A 20,469-nucleotide genomic window follows, 5' to 3' on the forward strand; every position below is an offset into this window, starting at 1 on the left:
AATGTTGTCCAAAAATATGTTGTACTTGTTTAAATTTGAAAAATACGAATAACACACGTGACTAATCCTGATTGGTTCCAGAGCCGTTGAACGGCTGTGATTGGTTCTTGTGATAATGAGCTCACACCTCACTCTGAGCTTGCTGTGCGTTCCTTGAATGTGATTAGATTTCTAATAATTTAAACTGGAGCGATCGTGTTTCTTTAGAGGACTGGGAGGAAACCACGTTTTTTGCGATTAACTTTTTCAAACGTGAACAGTTTTGGTGAATCATCAGAGGGATATAAGTTAAATCTCTCAGGTTTCATTAGCCTACGATATTTAAGTTTTTCTTTCGAAGATTAACGGAATTCTTAAATGTTTTGCAACTACTTAATCATGAGTGATCATGACAGCATTTAGATTTTTAAAAAAAAATGTATCTAACGTTAATAGAAAACGTAACGTTAACTGTTAGTGTTGTTTTTATTTTTTCCCCATCTTCAAGTTTGCATGACGTGTGACATTTGGAACCTCATTATGTTTCTAGGTAAGATTTGTATTACATTTACGTTTACTTTGCCAGTCGTATTTTTGACTCGGTGTAACAGCATGTCTTTTTCAGTTCAGCTACATTCAATTTGACCAATCAGAGCCAAGCTTTTCAAGTCGAAGTCGAATCAGACTCGAAGAGATGAAGATACTGCTATCAGAAGTTACTGGTAAGTTTTAGTTGCTGTTTGCATAAATAAATAGCTCACTGTGTAGGTTTTTTCAACATTTTTTTCCCCAACATTTTTTCCTAGTTTCCTAGTCTAATTTGTGTAATTCATGTAAAAATCTTTTTATTTAATTGTTTTTTGGGACAGCAGCAAGTCACTTGTCCTGGCTTAAAATATTTAGCACTACTTCTAATTTCCTTAAATCTTTTTTAACAGAGGTGAAGAGTGTGTATGTGTTTCTGTACATCACTTTCTTTTCTTTTTTTTGCTCTCAAAGTCAAAGGGGGCTGACTAAAACATTAATGCTAAAAATAAAGATTAGCATTTGTTGTACATTATAATTATTATTCTTGTTGGCTCTTTTTCAGTTAAACAGTTAAATTGCCCTTTTTTGCTGTGATACAGTGACATACCATGTAGACTTCACAGTTGTTCAAGAGATATTTTATTAACTCCTTTTCTGAATTACATTAACATTTTATATTGTCTTAAAATATATGAACTAAGCATTACATGCCATGTTAAAGAATTCCATTTTTACCAGGTGAAAAAGACTTACTATTAAATGTATTAAATATGTACTTAAAGGAGCTGTATGTAAGATTGTGGCCAAAACTGGTACTGCAATCACTTTCAAATTACTGTAGAGCGGTGTATCCCCTCCTCCTCCCCCCTGACTCGAGGTTGCCAGATAGGCTGCAGGATCCAGCAGGAACGTAGGCTGCTATGTAGCTGTGCTAACTAGAGCAGAGCTGGCAACCCCGACGCCGAAACACTACTGACTTCGTGATTGGTAGATAGGTGGAGGGTGGCACTTCAGGCCAAAACACAAGATGACAACATCAACATCAGTTGAGGGCTGCAACTTCACTTTTTAAATGACAATATCCTGGCCGGACTACTGTTGTAAGTGATATAAGTATTTGAAATGAACATGATTTCTTAATATATCAGGGCCATTTTATGATTAATTGAAATACATTTCTTACATACAGCTCCTTTAAGTATGTTTTTAGTACAAAACAAATGTACTTTAATGCATTTATAATACATTTAACAGTACGTCTTTTTCAACTTGTATGTACAACATAGGGAAATGTCAAAACATCATACTGTGTTGTAATAAAAAACGTCTAGGTTACGACCTCTGTTCCCTGAGAACAGGGAATGAGACACTGCATCGATGACGCTATGGGGAACACCCTCCATGTGAACCGGTGTTTGAAAAGCTGTACAATCACGGCAATAGAATTTGACTGGCGACAGCCTATGACACTACTAGTGCGACTCAGAAGTATTAAAGAGGCGCCTAGAGAACATCGTTCCCCAATAGCATCATCGAAGCAGTGCAAGTTCCCTTTTGAAAGGGAACAGTTACTTTTTTAACAGAGGTTCATTTTGCTTTAATATAAAAATAAACTCATCTTTTTCCCCTTTCACAGACACTGTGATCAAACAATTTCCAACATGTCTGAGGTGCGACCACTGATTCGAAGGAAATGCAACAATGAGGCAAACTCAAAGACCAATCACTCCAATTCACTTGAAGGATGAAGATGGTTTGAGTTGTAACAGTACTGTAACTGTTTGCAGCTATTAATGACTGCACTTTATTGACTGTAGTTAGGTTTATTTATATTTATGTTAATGTATTTTTTTTTTTACAGTTTACATATGCTGCTGTACTGATGTACACTGGGTGTAGTACATTAAAGTTTACTAGCTTTCAAAGTGTGTGTGTGTTTTATACAAATATTTTTTACTGTGTGTTTTATTGAATGATAATTTTCCACTGTATTTGTAATACAATAAAATATATTATTTTCATAATTTTAGCATAAATGAGGCAGAAAATGCTACTGATAACACAGTAATAGTGTACTTGACTACTTTTAAAATGCACCATTAACATATTTAATTATGTTTTATAAAGGTACTGTTAACATAGTTAAAATATATTTGAAATAAATTTACTATATAAAAAATATGTGAGCAATACATAAATATGATTTGTTATATATTCTTTTATTTTAAATAATTTGTGTATTTAAAAATGCATTAAAGATGGGTTCAATTGTACTAAAAGGGTAACAAAATAAAAAATAAATAAAGCTGAAATAGTATGTTAAAAGCATATTTTAGTTCATCTTCAGTGTGTCTAACAATAGCACAGTTGAGTACACTAAAATCTTAAGTTTATCTTAAGAAGTACTAAAGAAAAACTTTTAGTATATTAAGTACAAAATTAGTGTGCGAAAATGGAGCACTTTAAGTACATTATGGAAGTGTACTTTAATCAAATGTATTTTAGTGCACTTTTTTTAACCTATTAATACATTATAAGTATAATTTGTATATATTTATTATATATTATTATTATATTTTAAATAATTTATTATTGTATTTAAAATGCATTAAAGATGGTTTCAGTTTTACTAAAAGTGGTAACAAAATACTTTTTTTTTAAAAGCTGAAATAGTATATTAAAAATACACTTTAGTTCATCTTCAGTGTGTCTCAAATAGCACACTAAGATGATCTTAAGTTTATCTTAAGAAGTACCAAAGATAAGCTTTTAGTATATTAAGTACAAAATAAGTGCGCGAAAATAGAGCACTTTAAGTACATTATGGAAGTACATTATGGAAGTGTACTAAGTGCACTTAAATAAAATGTATTTTAGTTAACTTTTTTTTCACCTGGGACTTCTGCATTCGCTTTGCGGCCCTATGTCTGCTATAACCGCACTATGCAAGTTTGCCAGATCGAATAGCGTTTCTGTAGTTCGAATGAGACATAGAAAACTACAAATTTGACTTGCTTTACGGCAAGCGTAACAATAGTCATTATTTAGTTTTTCTTTGTTTCTGATGTCACAATACTTTCATCAAATCATGCAACATACTCTACCTTGTCTGTGGACATCTTTCATTCCAAAGCCAGTGCTGCTGGATAAACAGCGAGAGTGCGTGCGACAGTAGGCTGCAGTAGGCTACATTATTTACGACAGCGCTAATGTTCAATTCCGTTTCCAACCTGTAGGGCGACCGAAGAGTAAAAGTTCTTTAGTGTTACTTTAAATGCACTTTTCAAAAGGCAGTTTGAAATAATGTGCAATAAAGTTTTACTTAAAACAAGTACACTTTAATGACAGTATTTCTAAACACACTTAAGTGCACTTTTAGAAAATGCATTTTGTAATGAAGCTTACCCAGGTGAAAAAAAAGTTCACTAAAATACATTTTAAGTGCACTTAGTACACTTCCAAAATGTACTTCCATAATGTACTTAAAGTGCTCTATTTTCGCGCACTTATTTTGTACTTAATATACTAAAAGCTTATCTTTAGTACTTCTTAAGATAAACTTAAGATCATCTTAGTGTACTCAACTGTGCTATTTTGAGACACACTGAATATGAACTAAAGTGTATTTTTAATATACTATTTCAGCTTTAAAAAAAAAAGTATTTTGTTACCACTTTTAGTAAAACTGAAACCATCTTAAATGCATTTTAAATACAATAATAAATTATTTAAAATATAATAATAATATATAATAAATATATACAAATTATACTTATAATGTATTAATAGGTTAAAAAAGTGCACTAAAATACATTTTATTAAAGTACACTTCCATAATGTACTTAAAGTGCTCCATTTTCGCACACTAATTTTGTACTTAATATACTAAAAGTTTTTCTTTAGTACTTCTTAAGATAAACTTAAGATTTTAGTGTACTCAACTGTGCTATTGTTAGACACACTGAAGATGAACTAAAATATGCTTTTAACATACTATTTCAGCTTTATTTATTTTTTATTTTGTTACCCTTTTAGTACAATTGAACCCATCTTTAATGCATTTTTAAATACACAAATTATTTAAAATAAAAGAATATATAACAAATCATATTTATGTATTGCTCACATATTTTTTATATAGTAAATTTATTTCAAATATATTTTAACTATGTTAACAGTACCTTTATAAAACATAATTAAATATGTTAATGGTGCATTTTAAAAGTAGTCAAGTACACTATTACTGTGTTATCAGTAGCATTTTCTGCCTCATTTATGCTAAAATTATGAAAATAATATATTTTATTGTATTACAAATACAGTGGAAAATTATCATTCAATAAAACACACAGTAAAAAATATTTGTATAAAACACACACACACTTTGAAAGCTAGTAAACTTTAATGTACTACACCCAGTGTACATCAGTACAGCAGCATATGTAAACTGTAAAAAAAAAATACATTAACATAAATATAAATAAACCTAACTACAGTCAATAAAGTGCAGTCATTAATAGCTGCAAACAGTTACAGTACTGTTACAACTCAAACCATCTTCATCCTTCAATTGAATTGGAGTGATTGGTCTTTGAGTTTGCCTCATTGTTGCATTTCCTTCGAATCAGTGGTCGCACCTCAGACATGTTGGAAATTGTTTGATCACAGTGTCTGTGAAAGGGGAAAAAGATGAGTTTATTTTTATATTAAAGCAAAATGAACCTCTGTTAAAAAAGTAACTGTTCCCTTTCAAAAGGGAACTTGCACTGCTTCGATGATGCTATTGGGGAACGATGTTCTCTAGGCGCCTCTTTAATACTTCTGAGTCGCACTAGTAGTGTCATAGGCTGTCGCCAGTCAAATTCTATTGCCGTGATTGTACAGCTTTTCACAGCAACACCGGTTCACATGGAGGGTGTTCCCCATAGCGTCATCGATGCAGTGTCTCATTCCCTGTTCTCAGGGAACAGAGGTCGTAACCTAGACGTTTTTTATTACAACACAGTATGATGTTTTGACATTTCCCTATGTTGTACATAAGGTGAAAAAGACGTACTGTTAAATGTATTATAAATGCATTAAAGTACATTTGTTTTGTACTAAAAACATACTTAAGTACATATTTAATACATTTAATAGTAAGTCTTTTTCACCTGGTAAAAATGGAATTCTTTAACATGGCATGTTATGCTTAGTTCAAATATTTTAACAGTAGACATTCAATATAAAATGTTAATGTAATTCAGAAAAGGAGTTAATAAAATATCTCTTGAACAACTGTGAAGTCTACATGGTATGCCACTGTATCACAGCAAAAAAGGGCAATTTAACTGTTTAACTGAAAAAGTATACCCAGCCAACAAGAATAATAATTATAATGTACAACAAATGCTAATCTTTGTTTTTAGCATTAATGTTTTAGTCAGCCCCCTTTGACTTTGAGAGCAAAAAAAAAGAAAGAAAGTGATGTACAGAAACACATACACTCTTCACCTCTGTTAAAAAAGATTTAAGGAAATTAGAAGTAGTGCAAAATATTTTAAGCCAGGACAAGTGACTTGCTGCTGTCCCAAAAAAACAATTAAATAAAAAGATTTTTACATGAATTACACAAATTAGACTAGGAAACTAGGAAAAAATGTTGGGAATAAAAAAAATAAAAAAAAAACTAAACAGTGAGCTATTTATTTATGCAAACAGCAACTAAAACTTACCAGTAACTTCTGATAGCAGTATCTCCATCTCTTCGAGTCTGATTCGACTTCGACTTGAAAAGCTTGGCTCTGATTGGTCAAATTGAATGTAGCTGAACTGAAAAAGACGTGCTGTTACACCGAGTCAAAAATACGACTGGCAAAGTAAACGTAAATGTAATACAAATCTTACCTAGAAACATAATGAGGTTCCAAATGTCACACGTCATGCAAACTTGAAGATGGGGAAAAAATAAAAACAACACTTAACAGTTAACGTTACGTTTTCTATTAACGTTAGATAAAAATAAAAAAAAATAAAAAAAAATCTAAATGCTGTCATGATCACTCCTTAAAGGGTTAGTTCACCCAAAAATGAAAATTCTGTCAGTAATTACTCACCCTCATGTTGTTCCAACCATGTAAGTCTTTCGTTCATCTTCGGATCACAAATTAAGATATTTTTGATGAAATCTGACAGCTTTCTCACTCCTCCATAGGCTATCAGAGGGACCCAAACTCGCCGGTGTTACAATATATTCGGTTTCTGAAATATTTGGTTCCAGTGGGTGGAGCTATCATGAATATTCATGAGATCAAATCGCGGGCGGGGCGACCAACAGGCGAGTAGCTACAGGCGAGTGGAACAGAAATTATTAGCAAGCGCCTCAGATCGCGTTTTGCCCTAAACTACTCCTATAACTGGTCAGTGGTCACATTTTGTAAATAATGAATCGATTTTGTAGCATGTGTTTACCTTAACTACAGACCTGATCACTAGGACGCGTTGGAAGACTACAATAAAATGCATATTTCTCAATTTCTCCCAGATTAGTTGTTGTTGACATTTTATGACATCAGAACTGCACGTTTCTCAAGAATGACTTAAAAAAAACCTTTTTAAATGTGTATGATTGCATCTTTAAATAAATATATAAAAATATATTCTTGTGTTTTTATTCTGTCATACTAAATTGTCTGCATATTCAAATAGTCTTTATTGAAATTATAGGCTGATTGCTCAAGACAACACAAGAACTTGGAGTTGCATGTTTTGAATGTTGCTTTACACTCAACTGAAAATCATTTTGATCTACAACCCTCGTACTTCGAAGGCTATCATAAATGTTCAATTTAAGTTGCATGAACAGTTGTTTTCTCTTGCAGTGTTTTAGAATGTTGGTCAAATTAAGTGATAATTATTTGCATTTTCTACTGTAGTAATATTTCCCTTTTCTGACCCCATTATGTAATAACAGCCAAGTTTGGTGACCAAATAATTACTACATCTCATTATGGGTTAGGATTTGCTCCATGAATGTAGCTCTAAATTGAAACTGAGCTATAAGCATTTTCACATATATAGGAACTTGTGGTTAAATGTTTTCCAGGAGTCTGTGAGATGTTTCTTGAAGGCATGCTCTGTGTGCATTGAACAGTACTCTGGAAAAGAAACAAGTAAGAGGCCACTTTTATGTTTTAAGGCATAATTCAAAACAATGTAACAATCCAAAAGTAAGTGCACTTAACTGTAATAAAACAGACAAAACGCTAGAAAATTGATTCATTTGTTTTTCGTTTTTTATTTGGCACAGTCAAATTTCTGACGGTCGTTGAAATCATGCTGTGAATGGGAGTACCAAATTAAGGGCTTTGGCACGCAGGGCAAAGAAAAACCCGTTTCTTGTTTGGCCGATTCACACATATCCAATGGTACCAGCCATTGCAACTGTCACATTCAATCTGAAAGAGACAGTGACATTATGAAAAATTAAATGAGCAAAGTTGGAAAAAAAAAAGAACAGATTAAAATACCCAAGAGTCAATGTTGTCCTGTGTGTGAGGATATTTGTCCCCACATGACAAGCATAGGTCAGACAGGTCTTCTGTGGAAACAAAAGCATCAAGGTATTTGTGTAATGATGCATATCACTAAGCAATATCATGTATAACTTGGGTTTAAAAAAAACCCCACCAGTTGGCTGTAGCAAACACAGGCCTATGTTTTGCCGCATCAGAGCAACATCTGCGTCAGTGCATGGAAACTCCAAACTGCCCCCATTTAGAACTGCTTCAGCAAACTACAAAGAGCATTGACAAAGCAAAATCAACATTTTTATTATTTATATATATATATATATATATATATATATATATATATATATATATATATATATATATATATAATTCTGTACCTTGCAGACAAATACACCACATGAATTCCCATCCCTTTGGATGCTGTGTGGTAATGTTTGACATTGCCACTTTGTGGTTGGAGTGCCTTTGCTGGCCATAAATTCACTTTGGTAGAAGAAAAGAAGATTAATAAAAATAACAGACCAACATTTTGAGTATCTTCATACATTTGTCCTTACCTTACAACCTTTCTGCAGTGAAGCAGTGTGCCTCGGCTTTCACCAAAGGAGTTTAAATACAAAATTCTTCTTTCTTTGGGATATATCATCTGTCAAGATGGGGTCATGAATTAATGACTCACATTTAAGCCTTTGTAGTTTACAGAGAAGGATAAAAAATAAACAAATAAATAAAAAAAAAGAACAAACCAGGAGTGTCCAGTGGTTAGTCTCGTTAACTGACCCCACCAGCACATCATATGCCTCTAGATCCATCTACAGCATACAGGTATAAATGTGGCATTCCAATAACAGATTACCAAATTATCTGAGAACATGATAGTTACTTGTATGGCATCAGGATTTTTAGTTTTTTTACCCTTTTCATCAAACTGGCCTTCCTCTTCCAAATATTTGTGGCTTGAAAGGAATCCAGGACAAATGCCCTACCTGAATAATTCCTCACAAGGCAGGTCAGGTACGCATTAATGACCTGTGGTCAAAAAGAAGGATGACAGACTTGCAAGGTATAACTGTATGACTACAGAATATGGTCTATTCTAAAAGCAAAATGAAAGTGAACTACAGTAAATTGTATCAATCATGTTAACTGCAGCACAAACCTCACTTTCAAGTTTCGCCCCAGGTTTGAGGCGTTCCAAATCCCAGGTAAAGACCTTGTACGGGCCAACTTTACTGCAAAGTTTCCCACCCATTTTCCTTGCCCATATGTCTTGCAACACTACAGAGATAGTGATAGTTATAGTTATTTACATGTAGGATATATAAATTATGAAGGAAAACACGTACAACACATACCTGAAGAACAAGATATTTGGGGGGAATGCTGTACGACCGACTGGGTGACAGGACTGAAGGTAGGATGAGGTGCAAGGCCAGGTAAAGGTGGAGACTGGGTGGCAGGACTGGAGGTAGGCTGGGGGTGAAGGCCAGGTAAAGGTGGAGACTGGGTGGCAGGACTGGAGGTAGGCTGGGGGGGAAGGCCAGGTAAAGGTGGAGACTGGGTAGCAGGACTGGAGGTAGGCTGGGGGTGAAGGCCAGGTAAAGGTGGAGACTGGGTGGCAGGACTGGAGGTAGGCTGGGGGTCAAGGCCAGGTAAAGGTGGAGACTGGGTGGCAGGACTGGAGGTAGGCTGGGGGGGAAGGCCAGGTAAAGGTGGAGACTGGGTGGCAGGACTGGAGGTAGGCTGGGGGTCAAGGCCAGGTAAAGGTGGAGACTGGGTGGCAGGACTGGAGGTAAGCTGGGGGGGAAGGCCAGGTAAAGGTGGAGACTGGGTGGCAGGACTGGAGGTAGGCTGGGGGTCAAGGCAGGCAGCAGAAACGGATTTTGAAGATGGTGGGCCAGCAGGTGTTGGATTAAAAAGAACAGAACACTGTGTTCCAGGATGCATCACGACATGAGGGAGGGGCATGGGAAAAAGCACATTGAGAGGTAGTGGTACATGCTGCAGGAAAAGGTGTGTATAAGGCAGGGTAACAGGGTGGAGGAAAGGCATGAATTTGAGAGGTGCTTGTAGAACAGGGGACTGGGGAGTAGAATAGAATAGAATCAGGCATTTATATAGCACTTTCATATGTACTACTGTACACCCAAAGCGCTTTACAATCATATCAGGGGATCTCTCCTCAACCACCACCAGTGTGCAGCATCCACTTGGATGATGCGACGGCAGCCACAGTACAACGGCGCCAGTGCGCACACCACACACCAGATATAGGTGGAGAGAGGAGAGAGAGTGATAGAGCCAATTCAATGTAAGTGTAAGAGTAACGTGAGGGACTGAAGGCACAGTAGCAGGAGGGCAAAACTTCGTAACTTTTGGAGGAGGATCCTCCAAAAAATGAATTAAATGGTCAATATTGATTTTGGGAATTTGTTTCCCTTCATCATCCACCACATCAATGGATTTGCCCTCCACGTTTATAACGGTGTATGGACCCAAATAATCTGGGTCCAGCTTGCCCCCCTTTCTCTGCTTGCTTCTGATGTTCTGCCGCAGGGCCCTGTCTCCAACCTGAATGTCAATGGCCATTCCTTTCTCCAATTTCCTTTTTTTAACTTTACCTTGCACATTTGTAATGTTGTCCTGCACAGTTTTAAAAATTCTGTCCTGCCTTCTAATGCATTCTGTAATACATTCCTCTGCCACAATGTCCTCCACACTTCCGTTGATCTATATAAAGAAATTGGATTTGATTGGCAATAACAAAAATATTGTTTTTAAAAAAAAAATTTATTTAGATGCTTACCTCATAATTGTCTGGCACCTCACAAGGATACCTTGCCTCACGGCCAAACATTAAAAAGTAGGGCGAGAATTTGGTGGTTATTTGTTTTTTAGTTCGGAGACCGAACATTGCAGCCTCCAAATAATCTGCCCATGTGTCTGGACGTTTTCCCACAAGCTTGCTCAAAGACCTGAAAAACAAGTCTTACAGTTAATCACCTATAGTGAGTGTGAGACTTATGTGTTTCAATTAAATGTAACTGATAAATGAGTAAATATACAATGAACAGACAAGAGCAGATACATTCTTCATCTGCCATTCATGTATTTGTAACGTAAATGCCTCTGGGTTAATGCGAATTAGCTCAAGAATATAGGGAATTTTGGCAATATTAATATTTATAACGCATGGTCATAATTCATAAATCGCATATGCATTTACTTTATCAATTATAGGAAATGCCTCGTTCTGTACTGTCTGATCATTACAGTTAAGAAGAAGTATTCCTGTTTACAAAACTCCAAGAAAGTTTGTCTTCTGGCCACGAAGACAAAACCTCTTTGGGTTTATAAATTAAAACTACTCAAAGTAGTTTTATAATATAGAGCCTGTAGCTTTATAGATCTTTTGTTTCATTGACTTTATAAAAAAAAGTGGGTTTTCAAACACAGAGACAGTTAAAAGTATAAATGGGTTTATTAATAAAATGGCACACGCTAGAGATTATAAGCTACAAATATAAACGTACGTAAAATGCAAACGATAAAACAGACAAACATTTAACCGAACAAAAACATAAAACATAGCATGACGTGATCGGAATGAATGACATGAAAGAAAGAAAGAAATAGAGGGAAGATAGAGGGTAACTTAAATCACAGACCTAAGACCTAGACACCTGGAACAGCTTTTATAGGAATCAATATACTTGCGAGATGTGGTACTCTTTCAGTGTGATGCTGAAAAGGGGACGCGCGTGCGCGTGTCCGGCTGGTTTGCGTCTAGCTTCTTCTTCTGGGTCGTTTCGAAAAACGATGTAAAGGCTCACTTGAATTTAACGTTACCGGAAAAGTTCAGATTCGTCTCCCGGGATGGGAGAGGCTGGAAATCTTAGTTGCAAAGACCGGCTGTTACGACTCGAACATGGGTTCGTTCGATGGAGAAGGCCAGGGCCTCCTTCAGATGTTCCTTGGAGAAGCGCTGCGCCGGGGAGAAGAAGGTCCGAAGAGAGGAAGTTGAGTTGGAAGCGATAAGAGCGGAGGAAGAGAAGAGAGCGAGATGAGGGGGCTTCTGTGTTTTATCAGACATCTGTTTACGCCCCCTTCCCGAGGCTCAGCGAATCAGATTGTCTTTTTTATCTGAGGCGGGAAGAATTCTGTGTGTTAATGCAGCCCGACCCCACGTGTGGAATCACGAGGGGGCAAAATATGGTATTATGCTCGGGGAATTAAAAACGCATGGAACAATAACGTTTATCACAGTCCCTTATCAAAAATCTCCTTCGTCTTGCGACGGGGATTAAAACAACACCAAAAACGAATAGTGACAAAGATAGCAACACAGAGATACGTTCATATGCATCATTACACACAAATAAAGTTTGATTAAACACACAATAAAGTTGTCAGTGTTTCCGTTATGGCAAGTGACGACACTTTGAGAAACATAGGAATACGTATCAAACATTTAGTGGCTTGTTATGTGGAAGAATATCTGTTTCCAAAGTTCCAGAGTGTGTGTGTGTGTGTGTGTGTGTGTGTGTGTGTGTGTGTGTGTGTGTGTGTGTGTGTGTGTGTGTGTGTGTGTGTGTGTGTGTGTGTGTGTGTGTGTGTGTGTGTGTGTGTGTGTGTGTGTGTGTGTTCTGGAATGCCTTTGAGGCTTGGGTCGTAAAGTTTTATGGTCTGAGTTAGGGTTACAACAAGACACGACTGAGGAATTCCCTTCAATGAACATTTAGAATTCAAAACTATACTCTAGCAAACCAAACCTCTATCACACGTGCATATAGGAAGGTACACACATTATAAAGGAAAATAACAGATATTTCTCTTATTCTCAGTTATACACAAAAGGGTGTTTGTGTGTGTGTGCGGAATGCCATGAGGCCGTAAAGTTGGGGGATACGAGTCACATGGGCGCTGGTAAATGGGTCCTCGTGGGGCAATTATTAACCAGCAAGGACAAAGACGATGTGTTTTGCCATCACATGATCCACTTAATGCGAAAAGCAGATGCCATTGTTGTTACATATTGTTTTATCAGTTGAATGGTCACTTTCATACCTCTGAATTGTGCCATTTAATCTTTCAACCAGTCCATTGGTCTGCGGGTGGTAGGGGGCACATAAATTTCTTTTAATGCCAAGTACTTGGCAGACACCCATATTGATCTATACAAACCAACACAAGACTTTAATTATTAATATTTTTCCAATTATTCAAATTTTAAAGGCGTAATTCTCTAACCTTGTTCACAAATTCTTTGCCTTGATCAGTCAAAAGCCTTTTTGGGGCCCCAAATCTGTCAAATAGCTTGACAATGCAGGCTGTTACCTCGTCAGCACTCTTAGTCTTTAGTGGGAAAGCCTCACACCACTTTGTGAAATAGTCTACCATTACACAAATGTACTGGTAGCCCTCTTTAGTTGGTGTGAGCTTTCCCACTAAATCCATGCCAACAATGTCCCATGGCTCAGCCACCTGACAACAAAAAAAAAAAAAAAAAAAAAAAAAAAAAACACACCTTTCTTTTTTAAAGTGAGAATATTCTTCATTAAACAAACACACAACTTACCTCAATAGGGGTATATTCAGCTTTGTCCTTAATTTCAGCTTGCTTTTTCTGGCATGCTGCACAGTGCATAACCTAAAACATTTGTTTAATTTCATTTTGATACAACAGCTAGGAAAGTATTAAGACATGAATGTCAGTTAATTGCACTCACCCAGGTTTTAATATCAATGGTCATGGCAGGCCAATAAAACCTTTTACTAATGGCATCAGTTGTCTTCTGAACACCACAGTGTGCACCAATTGGACTGCTGTGGAACTCATCAAATACCCGTTTGGCCTCCTCTGTTGAGTCCAAAACTTTGGCCAGTACACCCTCTCCTCTTTTCCGTATATAGTATAAAACCTCATCTGAAAGTAGTTGAAAGTTTTGGTAATGGAGAGACTGTCAGAGAAATCACTAAGTGTGACTTCACTCACCCTTGATTGTGAAGTTCTGTGCCCTTCTAAGAAGGACATATTTTTCATTTTTAGAAATGCCATGGGGAACCTTTCCAGATTTGTTTAACTCATACAAGGTTTGAAACATTTGCTTATCCATATTGACAGCCAAAATGACAAATCCAATAAAGATGGGTAGGCTTATTTATATGAATTGTGATTGATACTCGTTATTCTTTTAACACATCTCCATAGATAATTGGATGTTGAATGCTTCACTAACTATAATGAATGTAATTTTTTTATTGGCCAGAGCTGTGTTCATTAAAGAATTGAACAGAAATTCAAGTCACAAAAGAACTTTCTCAGGTGTGGTTGATCATGGGCATATAATTAAAAAAGTAATTTAAAGAAGAGCATATACCATGCTAATAATATAATACAATATACATAAAGTAAACTAAATATCCTAAACACTATCTATACTGTTTAAATTTGATAAACAAAAAGTATCTCCCTCAACATATTTCTGTGTAAAATGTTTTTATTTTTTATTCTTGCGTTCATTAACTGAAAATTACTTTTAGATAGTGTCTTAAAAGTGTATATATTTTTTTTATTCTTCTTTTATTCAAATATGCATTTATAACTATACATTTCCTTCTTTTTTGGTATACCCGATTCTTCTACACCAATGTGTTTTTGTGTTCACTTATTTACAAAAAGATGACATAAGAATGATAACATTACTAAACTGATAAGATGTATGCCTATTTTTTTATGTTTAATGGTTAGTCATTATTATTGCTTAATTTGATAAACATTCTAAAACATTGCTAGAGAAAACAACTGTTAATGCAACTGAAGCTTAACATTCATGATAACTTTTATTAAAGTATGAGGTTTGTGTTTTAAAATGATTTTCAGATGAGTGTAAAGCAAAATTTAAAGCATGCAACTCCAAGTTCTTGTGTTGTTTTGAGCTATATGCCTAGAATTTAAAGGCTATTTTAATAATATGCAGACAACTTTGGGAGACAGAATAAAAACACAAGAATATATTTGTAAATATTTTTTTAAAGATGCAATCATACACATAAAAATTAAATCATGAGAAACGTAGCCTACAGTTCTACTATCAGAAAATGTCAACAACTAATCTGGGAGAAATATGCATTTTTTTGTAGGTGTGTTGTCTTCCAACGCTTAGTGATCAGGTCTGTAATAGTTAAGGTAAACACATGCTACAAAACCGATTCATTACTTACAAAATGTGACCAGGCAGTTATAGGAGTATTTTAGCAAAACGCGATCTGAGGCGCTCTAATAATTTCTGTTCCACTCGCCTGTAGTATTGGTTGCCCCGCCCGCGATTTGATCTCATGAATATTCATGATAGCTCCACCCACTGGAACCAAATATTTCAGAAACCGAATATATTGTAACACCGGCCCAGAATAGTTATTAAAAACATCGTTAAAATAGTCCAAGTGACTACAGTGGCTCTACATTAAGTTTATCATGCGACGACAATACTTTTTGTGCGGAAAAACAACAAAAATAACGACTTTATCCAACTATTAGTGTTCTTCAATGTGGGCCTCTGACGAGAGTTCACGGGAGCGCCAGGACGCATGCGCGAGAACTGAGATTACTGCGTTCTTCTTCTACTACTACTTGTTACTGGCTGCTCACTCCTTGGGAGTATTACTGCCATCTACTGTACAAGATGACGTCCCGACATCATCGAGACCTAAATCACAATAAGTGTCGAATTCAATAGCTTACATACAGCGGGTCTTCCTCGAGAAGGGTCTGACTGCAGAGCCGCAGAGCCACAGTTTCACCCCAGCAGTTTCACCCCGCGCATGCGCAGTTTTGGTTTATATTAATATGTAAATATATTTAAAAAGACCTATATTTTTGTGAATTGGTGAATATTCCGGTGAATATTGTTTCGTGGCCACGAATTAATAATACCTCAGCAGGTTATACTAATTTGTTCCCTCGTTTTACTATATTGTGGCGACGTTGTACTCAAATTTGTAAAACGTGCTGAGGTATTATTAATTCGTGACCACGAAACAATTCACCTGAATATTCACCAATTCACAAAAAAAAGGAATAAAAAGCTGTACGAGAATAGTCGGCCTTCACTGAAGAGCTATCTTCACAGGTAAGAAAAACAGTTTAATAATTATTATTTATTCATGGCCACGAAATAATTCACCTGAATATTCACCAATTCACAAAAATAGGTCTTTAGCATTCTTTTTGGCCACGTTGTAATTCGTTAAAACAAAATGAGGGAGGGAATTAGTTCAACGTGTCGTCGTAACAACTAATTATTTAGATCAGTGGACAGAGCACATAAGAACAAACAGAGAGAGAGAGCCCCGGCCGCGCGCGCACACTCTCACCGCCTTCAAACAACACGAGCGCTGTATTGCTCTCTCTCCCTCGCGCATATCAACACAATAGTAAAAGGTCGGAAGACCGATTGTGTTTTATAGAATAGTAGTTTGTTCATATAAAGTGTTTGATTAGCAAGTACATGTTAAGGAAATGCATAATACAAATTGTATGGGTTAATGTAACGGTAAACGAACTCTGCGGGTAAAACTGTTGTGATGAAACTGGGCATGCGCGGGGTAAAATTGCTGGGGTAAAACTGGCTCTGCGGCTCTTCCTCTGCTTATAAACAGACCGTTTTGCGCTTCAGGTGTGATGAAGTATCCGGTCACTCTGAAGTGATGGGTCCGGGCTGAGGACCCAATTAGTATGCCAGTAGTATGCCTGATCTAAATCTGTTCTCGCGATAACTTGTAGCTAACGTGAGCTGTTTTAGTGTTATTATGTGGTAGCTTTATGTAGAATGCTAAATCCCGCTGCTATATGCAAGGTAAGATTAAATTAAATTGTATATGTAAATTGTGTATATTCTATAGCTAATATTTAAAATCTCAAGTTGCGTCAATAGCAGGAGAAAGACCGCGAAATTTAAAAATACTACTGTTAATGTGTCACGAAATGTAGTTTTAAGAGTTTTTTAGTAGATAATGTAGTTGTTTCAATATCAAATATGTTGTTTGTTTATACAGATAGCGCCTATTTAAAAAATTGATCTGATGTTTTCGGAGATGTGAGATCCAAGGGATCACCGGGTGCTCAGCGATCATGTATCTCGCCTGGAACAGCCTTACCTCGGCTAGTTCTGCTGCAGTCTGCCGCTGGCTTATGTCTCTAGTCTAGTGGTTAAACATGAGATATAATTCGTCTTGTGTAGGCTATATCTAACGGACGATCTTTGATATCATTAATCTATAATTTGCTCCCTGGCAAATCGTTTTGGCTGAGGGCAAAGTTTTAGTTTCATAACTTTATATAACGTTAAATTATTTAGGCTATTTAGGGGTTCAAGCATGAAATGCTGAAACCCTATTGTAATTGTAAGGATTCGTAAAACGCATCGTGCAGGCCAAACCGTAAGGCCTAGAGACGTGAAACCTGGCCAGATGGTAGGCCTCAATTTGGGGACAACCTATCAGAGTATGACCCCAATTGGCCCATAGGCCATACAGCAACCAAAAGTACTAAATCGCTCATAACTCTTAGACCGTTTGTCCCAGGATCAAGTGTCTTATATCGTTGGAATCCTTGGCTCAACGCGGACAAAATGGCTATCTCCGATTTGGATGTAGGCAGGGAAAATTTTCTGCTATGTCGAATTTTGTCCAAAACCTACTTTTGCGAACTAGTCCCTGGTTTTTGGCCCGATCGGAACCAAACCAGTCTAGGACAATTCTCTGGACTCTCTAGATCAATAATTATCGAAAAAAAGTTTAACTTTGGCATTTGGGTGGCTGTAACAGGGTCATTTAGAAAAGGGGCGTGGCAAAATACACTAAAAAGCCTATAAATCCCAAATGAAAACTCGGAACTTCACAAAAATTGATGAGCATATGTGTCATAACATGGTGAAGAAGCATGCCGAGTTTCATGCAGATCGGACCATAGGTGGCGCTATAAATGGCAAAAAGCTTCCATTCTTATTAGGGGTTCAAGCATGAAATGCTGAAACCCTATTGTAATTGTAAGGATTCGTAAAACGCATCGTGCAGGACAAACCGTAAGGCCTAGAGACGTGAAACCTGGCCAGATGGTAGGCCTCAATTTGGGGACAACCTATCAGAGTATGACCCCGATTGGCCCATAGGTGGCGCTACAGCAACCAAAAGTTCAAAATTGCTCATAACTCTTAGACCGTTTGTCCCAGGATCAAGTGTCTTATATCGTTGGAATCCTTGGCTCAAGGCGGACAAAATGGCTATCTCCGATTTGCTCGCCCGTCAGCGCCAATTTCGAGTAAATTGCATTTTTTTGAAAAACCTATTTTTGCGAACTTCTCCTAGGTTTTTGGCCCGATCGGAATCAAACCACTGCAGGAATATTCTCTGGAGTCTGACAATCAATAATCATCCAGACAATTCAAAATTTCAATTAACGGTCGATAAGGGGAACCAAAATATTTGATGGCACCAGGGCCACTTTTACTAAAACGGTTATAAATTGTGAACGGAAAGATATTTTTTTGCTAAACTTGGGGTACATCTTCCTGAGCTCAATCTGAGATCACTTGAAAAAAATCGCAACAATTGGCCACTTGGTGGCACTATAAAACGGTTATAACTTGTGAACGGAAAGAGATATTTTCGCAAAACTTGGGACACATGTTCATGAGCTCATTCTGAGGTCATGTGAAAAAAAATCATGACAATTGTCCACTTGGTGGCACTATAAAATGGTTATAACTTGTGAGCAGAAAGAGATATTTTCGCTAAACTTGGGTCACATGTTCATAAGCTCAATCTGAGTTGACATGAAAAAAATCGTGACAATTGGCCAATTGTTGGCGCTATAACAGTGAAAAAAATCATGAAAATAGCTATAAGCGCACCCAACTGTTAGTCTACTGAAAATTGGCACGCAGTGTCTTTGTCCAGGGTGCCATGATAGTCTATGAGAACATTGGTGTATCTCAAAAAACTCAGTATACGTCATTGACACAATGCCAGTGTTTTTTCACAGGAGTGACCTCCTAAGACTCCTGAATCCTTGCCGAGTCCAACAATACCAAGCATGCCAGGTTTCGCCTTATGGTTTTTATAAGTGTCATTTAGAGCTTTAAAAAATTGTGTTTATCTTCAAAGACGTTAGTCCGATCGAGACAACAACAAAAAAACAAAGGAAATTTGAAAACATAGGTAAATAGCTAAACAATAACGCCAAAATGTTAAAATTATGATAGGAACTGACAAAAAAATGAATTAAATCCAATCAATTTCACCCATGGATCATTTTGATGCTCTCACATGTTTGAAACGAACAATGATGGATTGTGATGAAATTTGTTTTGAATTGGGACTGGCGAATCCCCGTCCATACTGTCAATGACCGGTCGCAAAGACCCGCCCACTTTAGTTACTGTTGCTATGTCTGACAAGCGACGCCACTCTCACACCACACCAAGTTCTCACGCAGTGAAAAATACATTGCGGATCAGAAAAAAGACTGCGCGGTGACAGACAAGTACTTTTGATATGAAACAAAGTCTCACCTTTCAAATGTAGTCATTTTTTAGAGACATTTAACAATAAATACCGTTTTGTGACTCTTTAATGTGTCTGACAGATCGCTGTAGACTCGAGGCTCAGTTAAAGCTGCTTGTGAACCGATCATCTCTTCCTTCTAGTTAATTTATAGCATTAAAATAAACATGAATGAACATAAAAGGAATGTTGTTTTAAAGTGCTAAGACGTCAGTACACTTTGTTTTTCAACTTTAAATCCTCCTATGTTAATCTACTAACTCTCCTGACTGCTTTGTTGGACAAAATGGCGGATTATGATTAGTCAGATCGCCTGTCAATCAAACTCCCTGCGAAGGGTCAATTGAGAATGCCTGTGCGCACAATCCTGATCTAATCGACAACTTTGCAGTTGCACATAGGAAAGCCCGGAAAATCCCGCTATAATGTAAGAGAGCATCTTTTTCATGTATTTGGACTTAGGCCTAACAATGTTTTATAGTGCGCTGTCCCCATTGTTTTTTTTGTTGTTTTTTTGTTTTGTTTTTGGTGAGCGTAGGCTACTCCTGATTTTGTTAGTCATCTCATCTCTTATATGCTGTGTATGATCATATCCTGCCCTATTCATGGTAGCCTACTCACGGACATTGCGTCATCAATGTCATCAATTGCGTCATCAAGGGGCCCGCCTTGATAATCCTACTTAAGGGCCCGGTGGTGGCTCGTTACGCCACTGAATATAATTGTCTAAACTCCTTATCAAAATTAAATATTTACAACAAATCTGACACATATATATGGGCACACTTTGAGTACTACTAATAAAAGTGGTGGAGATCAGGCAAGACTATAAGAAGACTAGGCAAAAGGTGCTATAACTGTAAAATCGCTTTAAAACCATATATTT

General features: G+C 36.7%; 1 protein-coding gene and 2 long non-coding RNA genes across 3 annotated transcripts in view; 2 read left to right on the forward strand and 1 right to left on the reverse strand.

Moving 5' to 3' along the window:
* Positions 1 to 20,469, reverse strand: part of LOC309487005 (uncharacterized protein) — a 344,782-nt gene that overhangs the window by 243,837 nt on the left and 80,476 nt on the right. The window lies entirely within an intron of this gene.
* Positions 1 to 20,469, forward strand: part of LOC309487037 — a 206,986-nt gene that overhangs the window by 92,599 nt on the left and 93,918 nt on the right. The window lies entirely within an intron of this gene.
* LOC309486043 lies at positions 421 to 2,466 on the forward strand. The gene is made up of 3 exons (XR_014201371.1): positions 421 to 529; positions 605 to 701; positions 2,144 to 2,466. It is a non-coding gene; the product is annotated as an uncharacterized lncRNA (long non-coding RNA).

Source organism: Leuciscus leuciscus, assembly GCF_965113295.1.
Source record: "Leuciscus leuciscus genome assembly, chromosome: 22".
Taxonomy (NCBI): domain Eukaryota; kingdom Metazoa; phylum Chordata; class Actinopteri; order Cypriniformes; family Leuciscidae; genus Leuciscus; species Leuciscus leuciscus.